Source organism: Hyposmocoma kahamanoa, unplaced genomic scaffold (genome assembly GCF_003589595.1).
Source record: "Hyposmocoma kahamanoa isolate Upper Pololo Valley unplaced genomic scaffold, ASM358959v1 90835, whole genome shotgun sequence".
In the NCBI taxonomy this organism is placed as follows: Eukaryota; Metazoa; Arthropoda; class Insecta; order Lepidoptera; family Cosmopterigidae; genus Hyposmocoma; species Hyposmocoma kahamanoa.
The window spans coordinates 4695-14635 of record NW_020654668.1 but is presented as its reverse complement, the minus strand read 5'-3'; positions in this window follow the sequence as shown (position 1 = coordinate 14635).

Here is a 9941-nt window from a genome sequence, read left to right as displayed (position 1 = left end):
AAAAAAAATCACAGAAACCATTTGAAAAAAGTTTCATTCGAAAACCTCAAACCATGAAGATTCTATGAAAATTCAAAGAACCTATTGCAATAAAACGGCAATTTCATACTTTAACCCCTAATAATACATAAAAAATAAAACAAGAAAGGCCCGCGGGTTACATTGGAGCGCGTCTCGTTCGCTTCTATAATGGATGTTAGAAAAACAAATGGATAGCCGTCAAAGGACGCGAAAATTCTAAAAGGTCATGTCACTGCACCTATCTACTCACAACATTTACCAATTTTTATATTAATGCAACATGTAAAGCGGGCTCGTCATGGACCTCCGGCGTTCATTAGACGGACCTCTTTGGGGTCCATGGACCACAGGTTAAATATCCTGACTTAACCCCCTTCATGAATAGTACTGAAATAGTACAAGAAAAAATTACTATAAATGGCCAGAAATTAATTTATTGTTTCTCAAAATATTCTCCGTTAGCGTTAATGCCAAGTGCATTCATACGAATGAACCAATTTTGAAAATATTTATGCCACCCCTCCGTGACAATCTCTGAAACATATTTTTCATACTCTTCGACAGCCTCTTCAGGTGATGAAAATCGTTGACCGCGTAACTGGTTATTAATTTTTGGAAATAAATAAAAGTCACAAGGTGTCAGGTTGGGACTGTACGCGGGATGGCTCATAAAGTTAACGTTGTTCACCTTCAAAATTTCATTTGTCTGTCTGGCCGTGTGACTGACATTATCGTGGTGCAAGATAGAAGAAGACAATAACTTCCGGCATACAGATAGTCATGTACCAATCCCGATTCACGGTATAACGATTCTCCAAAGCAACAGTAGCCACGTGTCCAGTTTTATTAAAAAAAGAAGCAATCATCTGCTTAGAGGCACTTTGCACGCGCACCACTTTGGTTGGTTTCGGCTCATCTGGAAAGATCCATACGCTCGTTTGCTGCTTTGTTTTCGAATAGTAACTATAAATCCATGTTTCATCACCTGTTACTATGTCCCACACTAAATTTGACGCGTCTTCGTTAAGTCTGGTAAGCATGGCATTACACCAAGTGACGTGTTCCGTTTTTGAGCCTCAGTCAAATTGTATGGGATCCACCAAGAGCACAGCTTTTTCACACGTAAATGTTTGTGTAGTATTAATTGTATTTGAGTCGTGCCTATGCCTATAGATGATCATACGGCGCACAGCATCGAAGTTTTTGTTGTTCACAGCACTGAACGGGCGACCATCACGAAATTCGTCACTGAGATTCACACGACCGCGTTTGAATTCTGCAAATCAACTATAAATAGTCGTCATGCATGGTGCTTCATCGCCAAAAGCAGTTTGAAGCCGAGGGAAGCTCCGCTGAGCTGTTAAATTACACTTAAAGTCGTAGAAAATAATACTACGAAAATATTCACGAGTCAAATCCATGGTGATGTAGAAAACCAATTTCTAAAATGACGCCACTATGAAAAAACAAGTGACAGTCAAAGTGTTCAATTTTCAAATATTGTAATTACTTTTTAAATATTGTTTATGTAAGTGGCCAGTTCCGGAAACTTATAGTGCGCCCTATGCATAAGTCATTGAATTTGTTAATACTTTTCTATGACAAAGCCGTAGGCGGCAAATAGGGACACAGAAAGCACGTAAAGCATGTAAGTACTTAGTCTTCTGAGATACAGTTTTACGGTAAACGTTCCAATATCCCCATTATCCCGGATTTACAGCGTTTGTCCACTACCAAATAACACAGGTATTTGTTGTCTAAACAACATAACATGGGCATTTTTTAAGATCACAAGTTCATTTAAAAACAGAATTCTATCTCTAATGGCCGGTAACCGCCGACACCTCTCCCTTTACAAAAAATATTTAAATCTTTGTCATTCAAATGTAGTGTCTAACAATAGAACGGTATAAAATAAGAATTGGTATCTTCGAAGTAAGAGTACGCCTGGGATTGCATTCCCAAGTATAATACTTATCTTGGATATAAATGGTCACATAGTCGAATTCTCAAATAGATATAATAAAATTGACTGTTTCTTATCTTCCCTATCTTTCGAGATTTCGAAACGGTTGCGACTCCATGGTCACGGGTCGATTAACCAAATGAGATATTTAAGACAGACATATTTGTCTAACATCTTTCGCTGTCGACATGTGTAATAAAACCAGGTAGGCAAAATATTACACCAAGAGCTTGCTCTGAAATAAGCTCGTGCGATAGAGGTTGCCATATTACAATACAAACATTCTTTATTGCACGCTAGGACAAGTACTCAATAATACAAAAAATAAAAAGACAGGTACTACAGGCGGCCTTATTGCTATATAGCAATCCATTCCAGTGAACATTCGGGTTACAGGAAAAACTGTGAGATAATAATTAATTGAGGGCGCAACGGAATTCGTATTTAAAACACATATTGCACATACACAAGTAAAAAAAAAAGAAAAAAAAATAATAAAAATAGTCTAAAACAGATACCCAAAATAATAGTAATAAATAAATAAAATACTTAAATAAATAAATAACAGTAAAAATACATACGATTACACAAAATGAAATGGGATTATTATATAGAACATAAAAATAAAAAAATAATAATTACAAGTATTCACCGGAGCGAATATTCGAAGGTGATCGCACTAAAACCTATTGGGATCGATCCGTTATAACGGACAGGACTATTCGCAGTCGCGGGTATTTCTTGTGGACGTTGCCATCTCGCATGATGAGGGTCTCGTGAAAGCCGAAACCGAGAAACGCCGGAAGTATCTCGACCTGGCGCATGAGATCACCGACATAAGAGAGGTGGCCTCCACTGAAATAATTCTAATTGTTTTGTCCGCAAATGGGTTAATTCCAGTCAGCCTTTCTAACAGCTTGAGGCGGTTGAAGTTCTGTGGCGTGTCGCTTCCAGCGCATACGTAGAAGGCGGTCCTGCTTGATACGGCACTTATTGTTCGCCGGTTCTTGAACCTGAGTCCCTGACCCCGGCCGACTGTGCCATTGCCGTGAAATCTGCCTTTCCTATTTAAAAATTCAAAATTAATCTTTTAAGCTTTGGGAGAAGCGAGAGTCCAAAATACATATAATAATAATAATAAAATTTTATTTAGTTATTTTATTTTTTATTTATGGCACAGCAACGGATATCAGACACCAACAGTATAGAAAAAAAAACACTTAAAAATTAATACCTCTAAATAAATACCTCTAGTAATCTGTGCTCAACATTCAAAAGTAACAGACGCTAAATTAATTATTATTATGCACAAAAAAAAAAACAAAACAAAAATAATACATTATTTACCTTACAACAATGCAAGAAGTGACCTCTTAAAAGTAGGGACACCGCTGTTAAAAATATCACAATCAGAACAAAGTCAAAGTCAAAGTCAAAGTCAAAGATGATTTATTCCATAGGTAAAATAAATTTACACTTGAAAACGTCACATTTAAGGTACTGCTCGTTCACTACGCTGACCTCCCTGAGAAGAACGAGCAAGAAACTCTAGGGATTGCTCTTTTCAAATAAACTTAAATGCTATGGAATACACTTTGAATCAAATTTGTGTGGATTCTGGAGCCATGTCGTCTTTCCATACATCTTTATCTAACACGTAGTCTTCAATTTTGTAATATGATTTTTCGATCAAAATATTTTTAATGTAGTATATATATATGCTCCGGAATCTTATTGTAAAAACGTATACAGTTCCCCATAAAAGAGTTGTTTACCTTGGTTACTTGGCTTGGTTTACGGAGTTAGTCGGCGAATATGAAAAATGAAATACTTTTATATATATTTTAAGGGTTTAAAGGCCTTAAATATAGGAATGCATTAGTCTCGCATTAAAACAAATTCATAAAATTTAACAAAATCCATATTTTATTTAAAATAATAAAAGATTTCCATATTACATTCTTGCTTTGTAAACAATAGGACGTTCGGTACCTTTATTTTGATAACTTTGTTCTGAATAACGTTTGTAGCCTTCGCCGGTCGAAAAATACGAGTAATCGTACGGGTGTGACGTCATGTCGGTCCGGTTTCGAATACGACAGTTTGACGTTCGATTCGGTTATTGTGAATAAAAATGAAAAGAAATCGTGCGATATTCAATCGGATCGGTCGACAACAAAGTTATCGTAAGGTTCTGATCGACCTGCTGTTACCATGCTGTTACCTACTTTTTACGTTACTTAGAGGTGGAATATTTTCTTCAAAATTTAAATGGGACCAATACCAAGGTGTCTCTCTTTCCAACAAAAAAAAAGAATCATGAAAATCGGTACACAAGAAAAACCTCCAAAAATATTTAACAATAAGAACTATAAAAATCTCCAAATAAGACACACCCAAAGCCACTAAACTAAAAGAAAACTTGATACTAATTAAGCCATCCTACAATTGTTACGCAACTGTTTTTATCTAGGAAGTTATTGTCTATGGGACCCGAAGCCCAAAACGAAAGCGTTCTGGCTAACGAACTGCGGACGGCACACGGATCGTTTTGATTTCGTACGCAGCTGCGGTTGTATATTTCGAGAGTAGAGGCACTGAAACAACTTCCTGACCGGCCTTTCAAAATTCAATTTTAATCTTTATTTTTCAGCAACTGCTAGTTAAAAACTTAATTGCTACGGAACGAACCAGCACATTTTAGGAATTGTTCTATACCTATGCTTGTTTCATATCTTTGTCTATGAAAGTTTTACTTTTTTATGATACCAAATAACGGAAGGAACAAATTGTGGGCTTGATGATAAGCGCCTGGACATAACAGTTGCAGTGCCACTCAGAGCTTTAAATGGCAAAGATCTGAGGGGCACTGCCAATGCGCCCATCACCCTGAGGCATAAGTTGACATGAGCCTGAAGTTTCACGATTTTATTACGTAGTCTGTCTAGAATCGAATGTTGTTGTTGCTTTGATGTATTCTTATTATGTGTATAATTATATTATAATACTAAATACATTACACAACATTAAAACCTCTTTACAGTCACAGCTTACTCCAGCAGCTGTAATTATATTCACACTCGCTCATGCACTTACATATCAAACAGGTTATTTTCGATGCACTATTTACACTTTACTATGTATATTATTATTGTCAATGTACAAAACTTTAGTCATGGTGGTTATATTTTTGCATTCAAGTAATGTAATCCCTCTCGTTGGTCCTGACGGGAAACCAGCGCCTTAGGAAACTTTGGCATATGTTGAGTCAGGGTCGTTTCACTGCTATGACAGTCATGTTTTGTTTTTCTTTTATGCTTAATCTGTATTAATGTTATATTAGAGAATAAAGTGTTTATCTATCTATAAGTCTTAAGTGCCTGTAATATTTATTTTTTCAATAACATCAAGCGACGGGACGAACAAGTCGTGCGCTCGATGGTAAGCTACACGCCTGTCCATAACAGTTACAGTGCCACTCAGAGCTTTAAATGGCAAAGATCTGAGGGGCACTGCCAATGCGCCCATCACCCTGAGGCATAAGTTGACATGAGCCTGAAGTTTCACGATTTTATTACTATTGAAAAAAGAATAATTTTCTTCTCTCCTGACAACAAACGAAAGAATGAATGATGAAATTGTAAAACACTACTGCGCCAAGCAATATTTTAAGTTTGGGACAGTCAGTGGTACGTAGGTAGGTACTTTTCAAGTTAGCCTTCTGTATACCAAATTTCGGCGGCAATTTTTATTATTTAAGTAATCAAGTATATTATCGTGAAATATTAAATAATATTTCAGGTTACTACACTCGAATATTAAATAATACTTCATGATAATATTCTACAATATTTAAATAATAAAAATTGCCACCAAAATTAGGTAAAGAGTAAGGTAGAAAGTAAAGGTAACTTAAAAATTACCGTATTTTAATTTCTGGTCATTTTTGTTATACATTGTGTAATAAAAAGATATAAATGTATACATTTTTTTAAATATATTATAGACACAGGCTTGGCCACAATCTCACCTGATAATAAGCGAAGATAAGACGCGTTTGCCTAAAAAATGCCTTTCACTTAGCCGGGAAACTCAGATCTAGCCGGTAGAGTAATCCATTCCTTTCTGTACGCATCAGAAAGGAGGAAGCAAAACGCTTAGTGCGAATTGGTGATATATCAACGACATAAGGATGGAGTGTTCCGGACCTTCCGGACCTATTCGACCGACGGACTAACGGTGAGGGTGGAACTTAATTGACAAGCTCCTGTGCTCACTCCCCGAAATGACATGTACATAGCGGGACTGGACACTTCTGGTCCACAATACGCTAAGTATGGCCAGTACAACCCAATGGTTTACAGTATTAGAATTGGTGAAATAGAGTATGTCATTAAAACAGACTGGGATAAACATGTCAGCTAACGGCGTGCACTCCCAAAGGAACACGTTCTGAAATAAAAAGAAAGAGCTGTAAACTAGCTACACGACATAAAATAATTGTATAGATCTTTAAGACATATCGCATTACGTACACACCCATTTGCGGACATAACTGTAACAAAAATGAAAAACAATATGTATCCGATTGAAAACCGACAAGCAGGCTACTTTTCTGCGATAGTCAAGATTTTGTAGCTTCGACTCCACAAGAGAATTGTTGTCAATAAGTCTCTTGGCTTTTCTGGTAACTGGTAATGGGCAGAGCCGTCCCAAAGGTGGCAGCACTACTACGTTCGAACTTGTGCTTTATACAGATTTAAAAGCTGTTCAGGTATTAAGTACCGCTTGACAGGTGTATACTAACTGCTGTATGTGACATTCTGGAACTAAATGCGTAGGACACACGGGCTTTCGGCAGCACTCTCCTGTAATCGTTGAAACTTTTTTATTTCATGAACTGTTAAAACAATATTGACACGAACTACAGATCCAGATATGACGTACTAATGAAAATATATATATACGTTGCCCAGAACAAATAAAAATAAATATTAGACAACATCACATATGTTGCTATTGATTGTTGCCCATGTTAGTATCAGCCCCTAAATTAGTCTTTTGTTTTATAGTGACAGGACGAGCAAGCGACACGCTTATCCATAACAGTTGCAGTGCCATTCAGAGCTTTAAATCGCACAGATCTTTTGGGCACTCTCACCACATGAGCTGTCACTGTGCACGTCCCCCTGAGACATAAAATGACAACATAGAACTGCAGCTTTTCGAGGTAGTTTCAAATACTCGGCCTCAAAGTGCTGGAACAATCCAAACCCAAATTCAAAGCACTGTATCGGCAACACCTACTCTCACTTCAAAAATCTGTGTCGTGTGTTTTTATTCTTTAAAGTAGTCTGTCTAGAATCGAATGTTGTTGTTGCTTTGATGTATTCTTATTATGTGTATAATTATATTATAATACTAAATACATTACACAACATTAAAACCTCTTTACAGTCACAGCTTACTCCTACAGCTGTAATTATATTCACACTCGCGCAGGCAGTTACATATCAAATAGGTTATTTTAGATGCACTATTTACACTTTACTATGTATATTATTATTGTCAATGTATAAAACTTTAGTCATGGTGGTTATATTTTTGCATTCAAGTAATGTAATCCCTCTCGTTGGTCCTGACGGAAAACCAGCGCCCTAGGAAACTTTGGCATATGTTGAGTCAGGGTCGTTTCACTGCTATGACAGTCATGTTTTGTTTTTCTTTTATGCTTAATCTGTATTAATGTTATATTAGAGAATAAAGTGTTTATCTATCTATAAGTCTTAAGTGCCTGTAATATTTATTTTTTCAATAACATCAAGCGACGGGACGAACAAGTCGTGCGCTCGATGGTATACGCCTGTCCATAACAGTTACAGTGCCATTCAGAGCTTTAAATTGCAAAGATCTGAGTGGCGCTACCTCTGCACCCGTCACCCTGAGACATAAGTTGACTAGTCTCATGTGCCTGTAATATTTCTTAAAAAACTTTGTGATTCAATGGCCATATCATACTATAATTCAAATAAAGCAATGTTGGAATCTAAAATTAAATCAAATTCTCAGTACTTTTGGGGCTATTTAGAACTGAAACCTGACGGCACCAGTAACTAACCAGACACTTTTGTATAACCAGAAATAGAGACGGAATAAGGGACATTCATCCCTGGCAACTCATCATGCAAATGGGCCGCATACCAATTTTAAATACCAATTCTCGTTTACGCTGATATGACAAATTAGAATGCTGTAATAGTACAGCGCCAACAACTGACCTGTGTGTAGGTACGTCTCCATATATTCCAAAAATCGATGCCTTACTTTCTCAAACTCGTATCTTATAAAGAGTGATAATTCAGGAGATGCCAAAACTTTCTATTTATTTTAAATTTCTTATCAAGAGTGTTAATTTGGATGCTTTACTTTAAGAATATGTACAAGCCTGTGTGTGAATATGAAAGAAATGTAATGTGAAATCGCCCTGCAAAATTTGTAATATACAATCCATCTTTTGCTTTACAGTAACTTTATGGTTTAAGATAGGAGTTTGAGAAAGTATGGCGAGTATTCTGTATTTATTGTAATAAAGATAATATCTCTAATAATGGGATGCTGTTCCATTCGGTGGTGTGGGAAAAAAACAACAATATATCTAATTACAAAACAAACGGAATCACCTTTCATAGGTCCATTATAGCAAAGCTCAAGTTAAACTAGTCGTTTTGAAGTGAAACAATTGACGAGATCCGTCAATTGTTTCGTATTCGGGCTGGCCAATCGGAGCGCAGTTGTGACAGTAATGATTTGGCAGAATAGTTTTCAAACAAATTAAATGACATTTCGTCTCTATGTCTGGTTATATACTCGATGGACAAGCCACTACATTTAACTTTTAGCAGAATATCAAACGTATAAAATTCTGGCACTGACATTATCGACACACAACTTGGCACGAATTGGGGCCCACGTATTAATGCACTGAGGGATGTGCAATTGTACACCGCAGTCCGTTCACCGTTTGTTAGGTTACATAGATATTGTATAGTTCTAAATATTACTATATTTGTCCAAAGCAACAGTTTACGAAGTACGAGCAAGAAATGCCCCCAGACTTGTAAAAATTTGTAAGTATATTCCGGAAGCTCGTAGCGTGATCCAGACGATGTACATTAAAAGTTTGCCGTGCGATTCTCAGTTTCGATTTGAACCATGTGTTTTAACATGGGTATCATAAATAGCGAATATCGGACTCATTTGAAGTATATATTTCGTACCATTGTTATGATAAAACTTTTGACGTACATGTGCGTCAAAAGTGCTTTTATATCATGAAAATCGTAAAATTAATACGATCTACTTAAAACAAATTTATATGCATTTTATCCTTAATTGTTTGTAGAAATTATAATACTCTGTGACGGTATGATTATTGGTGGGAAAAGGTAATAGCTTCGCAGCCTAACTGCCACCCTAACGGGTCACGGCCCATACAATAACAAATATCATAAAAAAAAAAATTTTGTGAGAGACAGGTGCCTAAACTAGGATACCCTGTGTGTTATAACTGCCTCTGTGGCTGAAAGGTTACCATGCCGGACTGCCATTTCTCTGGTGAGTTTGGGTGTAATTTGTGGTTGTCTATGTGTCTGTGCATGGCACCCGCGACACCGGGTCTCCCTAGTCCGGGGCTATATTGAGTGTGTGCGTTATTAATATTTAATTATTTATATATTTATTTAGGTCTCCTGGTTTTACTTTACTCCGCTTAGAGAGTAATTAAATTACGTTACATTAAGTCACTTCTGACCATTGATTTATAATTATACTTTAGATATTAATCATGTCATTTGGTTTAGTTGGATGTGTGTCAAAGATATTGTTACGCGCGCGCGCGTGTGTGTGTTTGTGTGTGTGTGTGTGTGTGTGTGTGTGTGTGTGTGTGTGTGTGTGT